Raw genomic sequence first — 15,490 nt, 5'->3', positions numbered from 1 at the left:
CACTCAGGCGACAGGTGGAATCTTGGTCATGCTCTGGTTTCTCTTCAGAACGAACAAATCTTTCGCCTTTTACTAAAGATTTCCGTGGAGAGGAGCAAAACTGAGTTTTATCTCAATTTTTGTATGCCCCGTCTTATTGGGGTTTCTTTTATCGGTTTAAAGATAGAACGAGTGTGCTTTAATGTAAGCTCATTTGCATAGAAATGACAGTAAATGTTTGTTTCTTTTCAAACAGAACTTTCTTGATTATACTAATTGCTTGAAAGATCTGGGAGCACATGGAAAAGAGTACAAACCATGTTTATAGCAAGGGGAAGCCTGGTGAGAAATCTGCTTTCTTTCTTTCAAATTGGGTGCTCACTTTGAGCTGAATGAGGACTGCTGGCATGGCACTCAGGCGACAGGTAGAATCTTGGTCATGCTCTGGTTTCTCTTCAGAACGAACAAATCTTTTGCCTTTTACTAAAGAATTACGTGGAGAGGAGCAAAACTGAGTTTTATCTCAATTTTTGCATGCCCCATCTTATTGGGGTTTCTTTTATCGGTTTAAAGATAGAACGAGTGTGCTTTAATGTAAGCTCATTTGCATAGAAATGACAGTAAATGTTTCTTTTCAAACAGAACTTTCTTGACCACACTAATTGCTTGAAAGATCTGGGAGCACATGGAAAAGAGTACAAACCATGTTTATAGCAAGGGGAAGCCTGGTGAGAAATCTGCTTTCTTTCTTTCAAATTGGGTGCTCACTTTGAGCTGAATGAGAACTGCTGGCATGGCACTCAGGCAACAGGTGGAATCTTGTTCATGCTCTGGTTTCTCTTCAGAACTAACAAATATTTTGCTTTTTATTAAAGATTTCCGTGGAGAGGAGCAAAACTGAGTTTTATCTCAATTTTTGCATGCCCCATATTATTGGGGTTTCTTTTATCAGTTTAAAGACAGAACGAGTGTGCTTTCTTGTTAGCTTTAATGTAAGTTTATTTGCATAACAATGTCAGTAAATGTTTGTTTCTTTTCAAACAGAACTTTCTTGACTATACTAATTGCTTGATAGATCTGGGAGCACATGGAAAAAGAGTACAAACCATGTTTATAGCAAGGGGAAGCCTGGTGAGAAATCTGCTTTCATTCTTTCAAATTGGGTGCTCTTTTTGAGCTGAATGAGGACTGCTGGCATGGCACTCAGGCGACAGGTGGAATCTTGGTCATGCTCTGGTTTCTCTTCAGAATGAACAAATCTTTCGCCTTTTACTAAAGATTTCCGTGGAGAGGAGCAAAACTGAGTTTTATCTCAATTTTTGCATGCCCCATATTATTGGGGTTTCTTTTATCGGTTTAAAGATAGAACGAGTGTGCTTTAATCTAAGCTCATTTGCATAGAAATGACAGTAAATGTTTGTTTCTTTTCAAACAGAACTTTCTTGACCACACTAATTTCTTGAAAGATCTGGGAGCACATGGAAAAGAGTACAAACCATGTTTATAGCAAGGGGAAGCCTGGTGAGAAATCTGCTTTCTTTCTTTCAAATTGGGTGCTCACTTTGAGCTGAATGAGAACTGCTGGCATGGCACTCAGGCAACAGGTGGAATCTTGGTCATGCTCTGGTTTTTCTTCAGAATGAACAAATATTTTGCTTTTTATTAAAGATTTCCGTGGAGAGGAGCAAAACTGAGTTTTATCTCAATTTTTGCATGCCCCATGTTATTGGGGTTTCTTTTATCAGTTTAAAGACAGAACGAGTGTGCTTTCTTTTTAGCTTTAATGTAAGTTTATTTGCATAACAATGACAGTAAATGTCTTTTTCTTTTCAAGCAGAACTTTCTTGACCATACTAATTGCTTGAAAGATCTGGGAGCACATGGAAAAGAGTACAAACCATGCTTATAGCAAGGGGAAGCCTGGTGATAAATCTGCTTTCTTTCTTTCAAATTGGGTGCTCACTTTGAGCTGAATGAGGACTGCTGGCATGGCACTCAGGCGACAGGTGGAATCTTGGTCATGCTTTGGTTTCTCTTCAGAATTGACAAATCTTTCGCCTTTTACTAAAGATTTCCGTGGAGAGGAGCAAAACTGAGTTTTATCTCAATTTTTGCATGCCCCGTCTTATTGGGGTTTCTTTTATCGGTTTAAAGACAGAACGAGTGTGCTTTATTGTAAGCTCATTTGCATAGAAATGACAGTAAATGTTTGTTTCTTTTCAAACAGAACTTTCTTGACTATACTAATTGCTTGAAAGATCTGGGAGCACATGGTTAAGGAGTACAAACTATGTTTATAGCAAGGGGAAGCCTGGTGAGAAATCTGCTTTCTTTCTTTCAAATTGGGTGCTCACTTTGAGCTGAATGAGGATTGCTGGCATGGCACTCAGGCGACAGGTGGAATCTTGGTCATGCTCTGGTTTCTCTTCAGAATGAACAAATCTTTCGCCTTTTATTAAAGATTTCCATGGAGAGGAGCAAAACTGAGTTTTATCTCAATTTTGGCATGCCCCATGTTATTGGGGTTTCTTTTATCAGTTTAAAGACAGAACGAGTTACGAGTGTGATTTCTTGGTAGCTTTAATGTAAGTTTATTTGCATAACAATGACAGTAAATGTTTGTTTCTTTCCAAACAGAACTTTCTTGACCATGCTACTTGCTTGAAAGATCTGGGAGCACATGGAAAACAGTACAAACCATGCAGTATCACAAGAGCCTTTATTTTATCTTTCATGAAGATAGAGCAGAATTGAGGACACGTCAACAATTTCTGCCAAAGGTGGTTCATCTTTCCACATGGTGCCTTTGGCCACTGACACCTTCGTTGAGTCAAAGTCTCTGGCTGTGGTCAGAACTTTGAAAATTTATGTCACCAGAACGGTTCAGATTAGGAAAACAGAGGCTCTGTTTGTCCTGTATGCTCCCAACAGGATTCGGTGTCCTGCTTCCATGCAGACCATTATGCGCTGGATCTGTGGTAAGATTCAGCATGCTCATTCCACGGCAGGATTGCCGTTACTGAATTAGGTGAAGACCCATTCTACTAGAAAGGTGGGTTCATCCTGGGCAGCTGGTCGGGGAGTCTCGGCATTGCAACTTTGCCGAGCAGCTATTTAGTAAACACTTTTGCTAAGTTTTACAAGTTTGATACCTTGGCCGATGATAACCTCAAGTTGGGTCATTCGGTGCTGCAGAGTCGTACGCACTCTCCCACCCGTTCAAGAGCTTTGGTATAACCCCATGGTTCTTAATGTGACCCCAGCATCCTCTAGGTCGTATGAGAAAATAGGATTTTAATACCTACCGGTAAATCCTTTTCTCTTAGTCCGTAGAGGATGCTTGGCACCCGTCCCAGTCCATACTGTTTTGCTGCAATTGTTCATGCCGTTGGCTTGTGTTCTGTTGAATGCCACGTTCTGCGGCATGCTTAAGGTGTGAGCTGGTAAGATGCTCACCTTAGTTTAACAATAAATCCTTTCCTCGAAATGTCCGTCTCCCTGGGCACAGTTCCTATAACTGGAGTCTGGAGGAGGGGCATAGAGGGAGTAGCCAGTTCACACCCTTTGAAAGTGTTAAAGTGCCCATGTCTCTTGTGGATCCCGTCTATACCACATGGTTCTTAATGTGACCCCAGCATTCTCTACGGACTAAGAGAAAAGGATGCCCTTGCGCACTATCCTGACTTCTCCTCCCGTCTGCTTACTTTGTGCCTTCCAACGCACAATGCGAACTACAGGTGGTGCTGCAGGGCCCACACCCTTTTACTTGCCTTACAGAACAGCTCTGGAGCTGTTACAGTGCCCAGCTGCTGCAAGAAATCAGCTTGAATGCTTCAGGGGATGGGGCATGGCCAACATGAGCCCACACCGAAGGAGGGTGGGGGTGTTTAATGCGAACTAGGGGTCATCCAAGCGCCGCAAAAGGCCGCCATGCCCTGCATACCCCTTTTCTCTTTTCATATGCAGATGAGTGTTCCAGCCAACTTTGGCCCACTGCTTGGATGACATCACCGTTTGCAAATCCGTCTTCAGCAGACCTACCCCCAGGAATGCTTGTACTAGTTGTTGCATTTGGTTTGTTGTTTGGCTGTGCTTCAGTAATAGGCAGCCTTCTGCCCTCCCATGTTCATCTGAAAATATGTGTTCTCCCTGCAGTTGTTGCCCTGCATGCCCCTTTTCTCTTTTCATATGCAGATGAGGGTTCCAGCCAACTTTGGCCCACTGTTTGGAAGACATCATCGTATGCAAATCCGTCTGCTGCAGACCTTCCCCCAGGAATGCTTGCACTAGTTGTTGCATTTGGTTTGTTGTTTGGGGGTGCTTCAGTATTAGGCAGCCTTCTGCCCTCCCATGTTCATCTGAAAAGATGTGTTCTCCCTGCAGTTGTTGTCCCCAGACGAGAGTTCCCTTGTGCTTCCTCAGTTGAATCTCCTTTACTTGACGGGGGAGGGGCTGCCCGAGCAGCCACCCTCCCCAGCCCTATCCCAACTCATACTTATTTTGCATATGAGATCTCTTGATCATGAAGATTGTTCTCACAGGGTGAGGTTCATCCATTATATTTTAAAATAGGAAGGTACAAATTACATATTTGAATTGCATCTATGTGCTGGATTCAAATGTCCCCCCCCCCCCCTTCCTTTCTCAATTGTGCCCGTCAGCAGCTATTCTAAGGTTGCTGCCAATGGGTGTGACACATTAATTTCTTCTGTGGGGTACACTGGACTCCACAAGGATTCACATTGGGGTGTAGAGTAGGATCTTGATCTGAGGCACCAACCGGCTCAAAGCTTTTGACTGTTCCCAAGATGCTCAGCGCATCCTCCTCTATAACCCCGCTTCCATGAACAGGGAGCTCAGTTTGTAGTTGGTGCCTTCAGTAGCAGGCCACTCAACAGGGGCCTGCCTCAGGCAGCATATTCTTAGCTATTAATTTTGACAAGAAAAGAAGAACTTGTTTTATGAGAATCTACAAGGGCTGCAGCAGGCTAGGTCTAATAGACATCTTTACTGCAGCTTCATCACTCCCAGCGGTGCTGTATACTCCCGTGCCCTGGTTGCTTGGTCACTGCAGCGGAGGCTCCGGTTTCTTCCTAAGGTCAGTCACACACACACCGCCCTTCCGGATCACGAGGCCGCTGATGAAGGGGAGCGTGGCCGTAGGGGGTGGGCCGTGTGCGCACTGGCGTGGACACTGATTACTGGGCAGCCGCTCCACTAGCCACCAGGTACAGTTAAGGAGCACAGGTCTGGGGTTTTTTCTCCTATATTAACCCAATTTTGTACTGCCCGCAGCGCATTGTGATAGGTAATAGGGCCTGATTCAGGTTGGATTGCAATCACAATAAGCGATCCAACTGCAAAAATTGCTAAGAGCACCCCGCAGAGAATGCGATCACCTCTGCCTGTCAATCGGGGCGGGGGGGGGAGAGGGGGGTCAGCAACACTCCATCTCCAAGTCAGGGATGGAGCGGTGCAGGGGCAAGGCTTCAAAATGGGGTCTGCAATGGAGGAGACACAGGGGGCGTGGTCACAGCGGCTGTATGACATCACATTCAGCCGCTGTGATCACAAAAATGGTGGCGGCTTCCTGCGCGCACATACAGTCTGCACCAGCAGGAGGCTACACCATTTTATATGATCACGCTGAACTGCAGTGCGACTGCAATTACAGCATGGTCAAGAAGGGAGGCTGGGTTGCCATGCCCTGTCACTGTGCAGGAGCCAGCGCCGCTCACACACTAGTCCCCGGGTGCAGCCCCCAACCCCCGGGACACCCGGAGCAACAAAATGTAGATTCAGGCCACGCCCCTACCTATGAAACCATACCTCCTTTTTACCATTGCGCTGCTTATCTGCGCGCACTGCATTACAATCTCCCTCGCCACCTCTCTGGGTGTCACCAGTGATAGTGACACCTCTGCCATGCTTGTAGCAGCTGGTCCTAAGATCTACGCCTCAAGCCCTGAGTGTTTGCCCTTGTGACTTGTTGATCACGAACTCCACGTGGTTTACACTGGTCCGAGGCAGGCTCGGTTGTTCCCGCCTGACTCGGAAAACCTGAACAAGGGAAAATGTCATCATCCCGCTGTTGGATTCTCGCGAGATTCGGATTCCATATAAAGAGCTGCGCGTTGCCGCCATTTTTACTCGTGCATTGAAGAGAGAGCGGAGAGGACGTGGCTATGTTCTCTCAGTGGAAATCTCAATATCAGTGCTCAGTATCAGTGGTTACTTATTGCTGCTCAGTAATACTAGTAGTGTGTCTCTCCTGCTCAGTGTCAGTTCTCAGTAGTATCCTCATCAGTGCTCAGTATCACTGCTCATTGTCTTGTGCTGCATTGTAGTGCTCAGCATACTACAGTACATTACTAATAGTCCAGTGCTGCATCTTGCTGCTCAGTGTCAGTTCTAGTATCCTCATCAGTGCTCACTATCACTGCTCATTGCATTGTGGTGTTCTGTATACTACAGTAACATAGTAATATAGTAACATAGTTTTTGAGGTTGAATAGAGGCAAATTGCCCATCGTGTTCAACCTGTTTTAAGTTGTGATGATTCTACATACTTGCTGAATAATGTTTTATGACTAGTTAGCTATTATAACTCATGTTACCCCCGGATTAGCCATGTTGATATTTTAAGTATTATAACCTTGGATAGCTTTTTCATTCAGAAATGTATCCATTCCTTTTTTAAATCCAATTACAGAGTCCGCCATTACCACCTTCCCTGGCAGGGAATTCCACATCCTGATTGCCCTAACAGTGAAGAACCCTTTCCTCCATTGCGTTCTGAACTTTCCTCCAGTCGCAGCGAGTGACCACGTGTTCTTTTAATAAATAATTCCTCTGATAACTCTTTGTTATGTATCTTTACATATTTGAAGATATTAATAATATCTCCTCTTAGGCATCTCTTTTCTAGTGTATACATATTCAGCCTAGTAAGTCTTTCCTTATAGTCCAGTACTTTTAGGCCTTTAATCAATTTAGCCTTCAGGATCTCTTGCACTTCCATGAGCAGCAGAGTAGTGCAATGGAAGCATGCTGGGCCCATAACCCAGAGGTCGATTGATCGAAACTATCCTCTGCTATGTGCATTTTTTTTTTTATAATTAAAGTAATCAAAAACTGGGATTGGGCTCTTTTATTTTTACTTAAAGTACAATAACTTTTATCATTTTAATTTGTTTTAATAGTATATTGACAGCATTGTTTTCTTTAAAAAAATCCACTTAATTTTCTTTACCCTATTACTGAAATGGTAATTGACAAAAACAAACTACATTGTCACCAGAAGAGCAATGCAAAATGTACAAGTGATATATTAAAATCACCTTCCATCTTGAATTTCAGTGATGCATTGGGGCAACAATTTTGTGAGAAACATCTTCACCCATAAAGAAAGATTTTCTTAATTCCTTACCTGTGTGCTGATTAGATATTACCTTGTTTTCACATTAAACAGACTTCCACATGAGAAAGCAGCAAGGATGCAGTGACATTTATGTTTCCTGGTGTCAACCTGTATTATTTCAGTAGACATTGAAATGAGGATGCATCTTGCTGCCTTTCTAATGTAGCAAGTTTAATTCAGTAATAGGTGAAAAAACATTCCTACAAAGGTGTTAATCAGAGACTTGGCTTTGTGGACACTTTTCAGAGAGCAAATTTGTTAGCATAAAAATAAAGTCAGAAAATGAAGAGCTGTTTAATCACTCAATTGGACTTTTCTGCCAGCATAATTTTTTTTCTCTGCAACCCACTGCTAAATTGTGCTTCCTAGCTGTTTTTTATAAAATCACTTAATCAAATCTAACTCTGATTACATCAGAGAAGGCCAGGTACCCTACACCATAAGAGGGGGTTTGAAATTTTGACTTGTCCACTTAAAGATCACCAAAATCTGATCACAAGGTCAAAAACATCCCTGGGTGGGATTGAACAACCAACCTTTTGGTTAATAGCCAAACATGCTAACCAATTGCACCACAGAGACACCTCGTAAAAGTACATACTGACAAAGGCTAATAAGCATTCATCTAGAACGTTTCCTAGAAAAACTTTAAAAAGTCAATAATCTGGAGAGTTTTTGTAAGAAACACATTGGTACTATCCCATGATGAGTGAGTGCTTCAGGATCTCTTGCACTTACATGAGCAGCAGAGTACTGCAACGGAAGCATGCTGGGCCCATAACCCAGAGGTAGGCAAATTGAAACTATCCTCTGCTATATGCATTGTTTTTTGTTAATTAAAGTAATCCAAAACTGGGATTGATATTTTGGCTCTTTTATTTTTACTTAAAGTACAATAACTTTTACCATTTTAATTTGTTTTAATAGTATATTGACAGTATTGTTTTCTTTCAAAAATCCACTTAATTTTCTTTACCCTATTATTAAAATGGTAATTGACAAAAACAAACTACATTGTCACCAGAAGAGCAGTACAAAATGTACAAGTGATATATTAAAATCATCTTTCCAGCTTGAATTTCAATGATGCTTTGGTGCAACAATTTTGTGAGAAACATCTTCACCCATAAAGAAAGATTTTTTTAATTCCTTACCTGTTTGCTGATTAGATATCACCTTGTTTTCACATTAAACAGACTTCCACATGAGGAAGCAGCAAGGATGCAGTGACGTTTATGTTTCCTGGTGTCAACCTGTATTATTTCAGTAGACATTGAAATGAGGATGCATCTTGCTGCCTTTCCAATGAAGCAAGTTTAATTCAGTAATAGGTGAAAAACCATTCCTACAAAGGTGTTAATCAGAGACTTGGCTTTGTGGACACTTTTCAGAGAGCAAATGTGTTAGCATAAACATAAAATCAGAAAATGAAGAGCTGTTTAATAACTCAATTGGACTTTTCTGCCAGTATAATTTTTTTTCTCTGCAACCCACTGCTAAATTGTGCTTCCTAGCTGTTTTTTTTATAAAATCACTTAATCAAATCTAACTCTGATTACATCAGAGAAGGCCAGGTACCCTACACCATAAGAGGGGGTTTGAAATTTTGACTTGTCTACTTAAAGATCACCAAAATCTGATTACAAGGTCAATTACATCCCTGGGTGGGATTGAACCACCAACCTTTTGGTTAATAGCCTAACATGCTAACCGATTGCGCCACAGAGACACCTTGCAAAAGTAGATACTGACAAAGGCTAATAAGCATTCATCTAGAACGTTTCCTAGAAAAACTTTAAAAAGTCAATAATCTGGAGAATTTTTGCAAGAAACACATTGGTACTTTCCCATGATGAGTGAGTGCTTCAGGATCTCTTGCATGGGCTATTAACCAAAAGGTTGGTGGTTCAATCCCATATAGGGATGTATTTGACCTTGTGATCAGATTTTGGTGATCTTTAAGTAGACAAGTCAAAATTTCAAACCCCCTCTTATGATGTAGGGTACCTGGCCTTCTCTGACGTAATCAGAGTTAGATTTAATTAAGTGATTTTATAAAAAAAACAGCTAGGAAGCACAATTTAGCAGTGGGTTACAGAGAAAAAAATAACATTTTAAACCTACCGGTAATTTTTTTTTCTCGTAGTCCGTAGAGGATGCTGGGGACTCCGTAAGGACCATGGGGGATAGACGGGCTCCGCAGGAGACATGGGCACTTTAAGAAAGACTTTAGATCTGGGTGTGCACTGGCTCCTCCCTCTATGCCCCTCCTCCAGACCTCAGTTAGAGAAACTGTGCCCAGAGGAGACGGACAGTACGAGGAAAAATATGTGTTCTCCCTGCAGTTGTTGTCCCCAGATGAGAGTTCCCTTGTGCTGCCTCAGTTGAATCTCCTTTACTTGACAGAGATGTGCCTGAGCAGCGGCCCTCCCCAGCCCTATCCCAAATCATACTTATTTTGCATAGGAGATACCATGGTCATGAAGATTGTTCTATTCACTGCATTCTGGGTATGCTGACCCTTGTGATTTCCCCAAATGTGGGAAACTCGACTGCATTATTTGTGGTAGTGGGGGACTGTGTTTGTGCTTTCCTCTGGTCTGCTCTGGTAAAAGTCAGATTTCTTTGTCTCAGATCTTCCTCTAGCCTTGTTCCTCTTTGGAGAGTTCCCTTGTGCTGCCTCAGTTGTATCTCCTTCACTTGACAGGGGGGTGCCCGAGCAGCGACCCTCCCCAACTCTAGCCCAACTCCTACTTACCTGCCAGGTGAGATACTATAATCATGAAGGTGCTTCTCCCAGGGCAAGGCTCACCCATTGCACTCTGGGTGTGCTGCTCCTGCGATTTCCCCAAATGTGGGAAACTTGACTGCATAATTTGTGTTTCCCCTGGTCGGCTCTCGTATAATTCAGATCTCTTTGTCTCAGGTCTCTCTCCAGCCTAGTTTGCTGTCTGTTTCCACTTCTCTTTTCTTGAGCCGCTCCCTTCTATGCCCTTGCGCACTATCCTGACTTCTTCCGTCTGCTTACTTTGTGCAGTGGAAGGCGAACTACAGGTAGTGCTGCAGGGCCCACACCCTTTTACTTGCCTTACAGAGCAGCTCTGGTGCTGTTACAGTTAGTGATGAGCGGGTTCGGTTTCTCGGAATCCAAACCCCCCCGAACTTCAGCCTTTTTACACGGGTCCGAGGCAGACTCGGATCTTCCCGCCTTGCTCGGTTAACCCGAGCGCGCCCAAACGTCATCATCCCGCTGTCGGATTCTCGCGAGGCTCGGATTCTATCGCGAGACTCGGATTCTATATAAGGAGCCGCGCGTCGCCGCCATTTTCACACGTGCATTGAGATTGATAGGGAGAGGACGTGGCTGGCGTCCTCTCCGTTTAGAATAGAAATAGATAGAGAGTGAGAGTGAGGCACTTGATTTACTGGAGCTTAGGAGTACTCAGAGAGTGCAGAGTTTACTAGTGACTGACCAGTGACCACCAGTGCAGTTTTATTATTATTTAATATAATCCGTTCTCTGCCTGAAAAAAAACGATACACAGTGACACAGTATACCATATCTGTGCTCAGCCTCAGTGTGCTGCATCATCTATGTATATCTGACTGTGCTGAGTGCTCACTGCTCACACAGCTTAATTGTGGGGGAGACTGGGGAGCAGTTATAGCAGGAGTACATTAACAGTGCACACTTTTGCTGCCAGATTGCCACTGCCAGTGTGACTGACCACCCAGTGACCACTGACCACCAGTATATTGTGATTGTCTGCCTGAAAAAGTTAAACACTCGTCGTGTGGTGTTTTTATTCTATAAACGCATTCTGCTGACAGTGTCCAGCAGGTTCGTCATTATATAATATATACCTGTCCTGCAGTAGTGATATATATATATTTTTTATATCATTATCATCCAGTCTATATTAGCAGCAGACGCAGTACGGTAGTCCACGACTGTGTTGGCAGTCGCTCGTCCATCCATAATTGTATACCACCTACCTGTGGTGTTTTTTTTTTTTTCTATCTTCTTGATACTAGTAGCTTACTTTAGGAGTCTGCAGTGCTGACAGTGTCCAGCAGGTCCGTCATTATATAATATATACCTGTCCGGCTGCAGTAGTGATATATATATATTTTTTTATATCATTATCATCCAGTCTATATTAGCAGCAGACGCAGTACGGTAGTCCACGGCTGTAGCTACCTCTGTGTCGGCAGTCGCTCTTCCATCCATAATTGTATACCACCTACCTGTTGTGTTTTTTTTTTTCTATCTTCTTGATACTAGTAGCTTACTTTAGGAGTCTGCAGTGCTGACAGTGTCCAGCAGGTCCGTCATTATATAATATATACCTGTCCGGCTGCAGTAGTGATATATATATATTTTTTATATCATTATCATCCAGTCTATATTAGCAGCAGACGCAGTACGGTAGTCCACGGCTGTAGCTACCTCTGTGTCGGCAGTCGCTCGTCCATCCATAATTGTATACCACCTACCTGTTTTTTTTTTCTATCTTCTTGATACTAGTAGCTTACTTTAGGAGTCTGCAGTGCTGACAGTGTCCAGCAGGTCCGTCATTATATAATATATACCTGTCCGGCTGCAGTAGTGATATATATATATTTTTTATATCATTATCATCCAGTCTATATTAGCAGCAGACGCAGTACGGTAGTCCACGGCTGTAGCTACCTCTGTGTCGGCAGTCGCTCGTCCATCCATAATTGTATACCACCTACCTGTTGTGTTTTTTTTTCTATCTTCTTGATACTAGTAGCTTACTTTAGGAGTCTGCAGTGCTGACAGTGTCCAGCAGGTCCGTCATTATATAATATATACCTGTCCGGCTGCAGTAGTGATATATATATTTTTTTTATATCATTATCATCCAGTCTATATTAGCAGCAGACGCAGTACGGTAGTCCACGGCTGTAGCTACCTCTGTGTCGGCAGTCGCTCGTCCATCCATAATTGTATACCACCTACCTGTTGTGTTTTTTTTTTTTTTATATCTTCTTGATACTAGTAGCTTACTTTAGGAGTCTGCAGTGCTGACAGTGTCCAGCAGGTCCATCATTATATAATATATACCTGTCCGGCTGCAGTAGTGATATATATATATTTTTTATATCATTATCATCCAGTCTATATTAGCAGCAGACGCAGTACGGTAGTCCACGGCTGTAGCTACCTCTGTGTCGGCAGTCGCTCGTCCATCCATAATTGTATACCACCTACCTGTGGTGTTTTTTTTTTTTCTATCTTCTTGATACTAGTAGCTTACTTTAGGAGTCTGCAGTGCTGACAGTGTCCAGCAGGTCCGTCATTATATAATATATACCTGTCCGGCTGCAGTAGTGATATATATATATTTTTTATATCATTATCATCCAGTCTATATTAGCAGCATTCGCAGTACGGTAGTCCACGGCTGTAGCTACCTCTGTGTCGGCAGTCGCTCGTCCATCCATAATTGTATACCACCTACCTGTGGTGTTTTTTTTTTCTATCTTCTTGATACTAGTAGCTTACTTTAGGAGTCTGCAGTGCTGACAGTGTCCAGCAGGTCCGTCATTATATAATATATACCTGTCCGGCTGCCGTAGTGATATATATATATTTTTTTTATCATTATCATCCAGTCTATATTAGCAGCAGACGCAGTACGGTAGTCCACGGCTGTAGCTACCTCTGTGTCGGCAGTCGCTCGTCCATCCATAAGTATACTAGTATCCATCCATCTCCATTGTTTACCTGAGGTGCCTTTTAGTTGTGCCTATTAAAATATGGAGAACAAAAATGTTGAGGTTCCAAAAATAGGGAAAGACCAAGATCGACTTCCACCTCGTGCTGAAGCTGCTGCCACTAGTCATGGCCGAGACGATGAAATGCCATCAACGTCGTCTGCCAAGGCCGATGCCCAATGTCATAGTACAGAGCATGTAAAATCCAAAACACCAAATATCAGTAAAAAAAGGGCTCAAAAATCTAAAATAAAATTGTCGGAGGAGAAGCGTAAACTTGCCAATATGCCATTTACCACACGGAGTGGCAAGGAACGGCTGAGGCCCTGGCCTATGTTCATGGCTAGTGGTTCAGCTTCACATGAGGATGGAAGCACTCAGCCTCTCGCTAGAAAAATGAAAAGACTCAAGCTGGCAAAAGCACAGCAAAGAACTGTGCGTTCTTCGAAATCACAAATCCACAAGGAGAGTCCAATTGTGTCGTTTGCGATGCCTGACCTTCCCAACACTGGACGTGAAGAGCATGCGCCTTCCACCATTTGCACGCCCCCTGCAAGTGCTGGAAGGAGCACCCGCAGTCCAGTTCCTGATAGTCAGATTGAAGATGTCAGTGTTGAAGTACACCAGGATGAGGAGGATATGGGTGTTGCTGGCGCTGGGGAGGAAATTGACCAGGAGGATTCTGATGGTGAGGTGGTTTATTTAAGTCAGGCACCCGGGGAGACACCTGTTGTCCGTGGGAGGAATAGGGCCATTGACATGCCTGGTGAAAATACCAAAAAAATCAGCTCTTCGGTGTGGAAGTATTTCAACAGAAATGCGGACAACATTTGTCAAGCCGCGTGTTGCCTTTGTCAAGCTGTACTAAGTAGGGGTAAGGACGTTAACCACCTCGGAACATCCTCCCTTATACGTCACCTGCAGCGCATTCATCATAAGTCAGTGACAAGTTCAAAAACTTTGGGCGACAGCGGAAGCAGTCCACTGACCAGTAAATCCCTTCCTCTTGTAACCAAGCTCACGCAAACCACACCACCAACTCCCTCAGTGTCATTTTCCTCCTTCCCCAGGAATGCCAATAGTCCTGCAGGCCATGTCACTGGCAATTCTGACGAGTCCTCTCCTGCCTGGGATTCCTCCGATGCATCCTTGCGTGTAACGCCTACTGCTGCTGGCGCTGCTGTTGTTGCTGCTGGGAGTCGATGGTCATCCCAGAGGGGAAGTCGTAAGACCACTTTTACTACTTCCACCAAGCAATTGACTGTCCAACAGTCCTTTGCGAGGAAGATGAAATATCACAGCAGTCATCCTGCTGCAAAGCGGATAACTGAGGCCTTGGCATCCTGGGCGGTGAGAAACGTGGTTCCGGTATCCATCATTATTGCATAGCCAACTAGAGACTTGTTGGAGGTACTGTGTCCCCGGTACCAAATACCATCTAGGTTCCATTTCTCTAGGCAGGCGATACCGAAAATGTACACAGACCTCAGAAAAAGACTCACCAGTGTCCTAAAAAATGCAGTTGTACCCAATGTCCACTTAACCACGGACATGTGGACAAGTGGAGCAGGGCAGGCTCAAGACTATATGACTGTGACAGCCCACTGGGTAGATGTATGGACTCCCGCCGCAAGAACAGCAGCGGCGGCACCAGTAGCAGCATCTCGCAAACGCCAACTCTTTCCTAGGCAGGCTACGCTTTGTATCACCGCTTTCCAGAATACACACACAGCTGAAAACCTCTTACGGCAACTGAGGAAGATCATCGCGGAATCGCTTACCCCAATTGGACTCTCCTGTGGATTTGTGGCATCGGACAACGCCAGCAATATTGTGTGTGCATTAAATCTGGGCAAATTCCAGCACGTCCCATGTTTTGCACATACCTTGAATTTGGTGGTGCAGAATTATTTAAAAAACGAGAGGGGCGTGCAAGAGATGCTGTCGGTGGCCAGAAGAATTGCGGGACACTTTCGGCGTACAGGCACCACGTACAGAAGACTGGAGCACCACCAAAAACGCCTGAACCTGCCCTGCCATCATCTGAAGCAAGAAGTGGTAACGAGGTGGAATTCAACCCTCTATATGCTTCAGAGGTTGGAGGAGCAGCAAAAGGCCATTCAAGCCTATACAACTGAGCACGATATAGGAGGTGGAATGCACCTGTCTCAAGCGCAGTGGAGAATGATTTCAACGTTGTGCAAGGTTCTGCAACCTTTTGAACTTGCCACACGTGAAGTCAGTTCAGACACTGCCAGCCTGAGTCAGGTCATTCCCCTCATCAGGCTTTTGCAGAAGAAGCTGGAGACATTGAAGGAGGAGCTAACACAGAGCGATTCCGCTAGG

The 15,490-nt window shown here is 43.8% G+C and overlaps 8 non-coding genes and 1 pseudogene across 8 annotated transcripts; all 9 read left to right on the top strand.

Moving 5' to 3' along the window:
- Positions 1-28: 28 nt before the first annotated feature.
- Positions 29-144, top strand: LOC134953713 (U5 spliceosomal RNA). Its single transcript, XR_010185723.1, has one exon. It is a non-coding gene; the product is annotated as a U5 spliceosomal RNA (small nuclear RNA).
- Positions 145-418: 274 nt separating this feature from the next.
- LOC134953738 (U5 spliceosomal RNA) lies at positions 419-534 on the top strand. Its single transcript, XR_010185744.1, has one exon. It is a non-coding gene; the product is annotated as a U5 spliceosomal RNA (small nuclear RNA).
- A 270-nt stretch (positions 535-804) lies between these two features.
- Positions 805-920, top strand: LOC134953750 (U5 spliceosomal RNA). Its single transcript, XR_010185755.1, has one exon. It is a non-coding gene; the product is annotated as a U5 spliceosomal RNA (small nuclear RNA).
- A 287-nt stretch (positions 921-1,207) lies between these two features.
- On the top strand, positions 1,208-1,323 carry LOC134953715 (U5 spliceosomal RNA). The gene has a single exon (XR_010185725.1). It is a non-coding gene; the product is annotated as a U5 spliceosomal RNA (small nuclear RNA).
- Positions 1,324-1,597: 274 nt separating this feature from the next.
- On the top strand, positions 1,598-1,713 carry LOC134953753 (U5 spliceosomal RNA). The gene has a single exon (XR_010185758.1). It is a non-coding gene; the product is annotated as a U5 spliceosomal RNA (small nuclear RNA).
- A 286-nt stretch (positions 1,714-1,999) lies between these two features.
- LOC134953740 (U5 spliceosomal RNA) lies at positions 2,000-2,115 on the top strand. Its single transcript, XR_010185746.1, has one exon. It is a non-coding gene; the product is annotated as a U5 spliceosomal RNA (small nuclear RNA).
- A 275-nt stretch (positions 2,116-2,390) lies between these two features.
- Positions 2,391-2,506, top strand: LOC134953747 (U5 spliceosomal RNA). Its single transcript, XR_010185752.1, has one exon. It is a non-coding gene; the product is annotated as a U5 spliceosomal RNA (small nuclear RNA).
- A 7,342-nt stretch (positions 2,507-9,848) lies between these two features.
- On the top strand, positions 9,849-9,997 carry LOC134953639 (U1 spliceosomal RNA; annotated as a pseudogene).
- A 152-nt stretch (positions 9,998-10,149) lies between these two features.
- LOC134952334 (U1 spliceosomal RNA) lies at positions 10,150-10,312 on the top strand. The gene has a single exon (XR_010184882.1). It is a non-coding gene; the product is annotated as a U1 spliceosomal RNA (small nuclear RNA).
- Positions 10,313-15,490: the final 5,178 nt, after the last annotated feature.

The sequence above is a fragment of the Pseudophryne corroboree genome, chromosome 8 (genome assembly GCF_028390025.1).
Source record: "Pseudophryne corroboree isolate aPseCor3 chromosome 8, aPseCor3.hap2, whole genome shotgun sequence".
NCBI classification, from domain to species: Eukaryota; Metazoa; Chordata; class Amphibia; order Anura; family Myobatrachidae; genus Pseudophryne; species Pseudophryne corroboree.
This window is presented reverse-complemented; position numbering and strand designations above follow the sequence as displayed.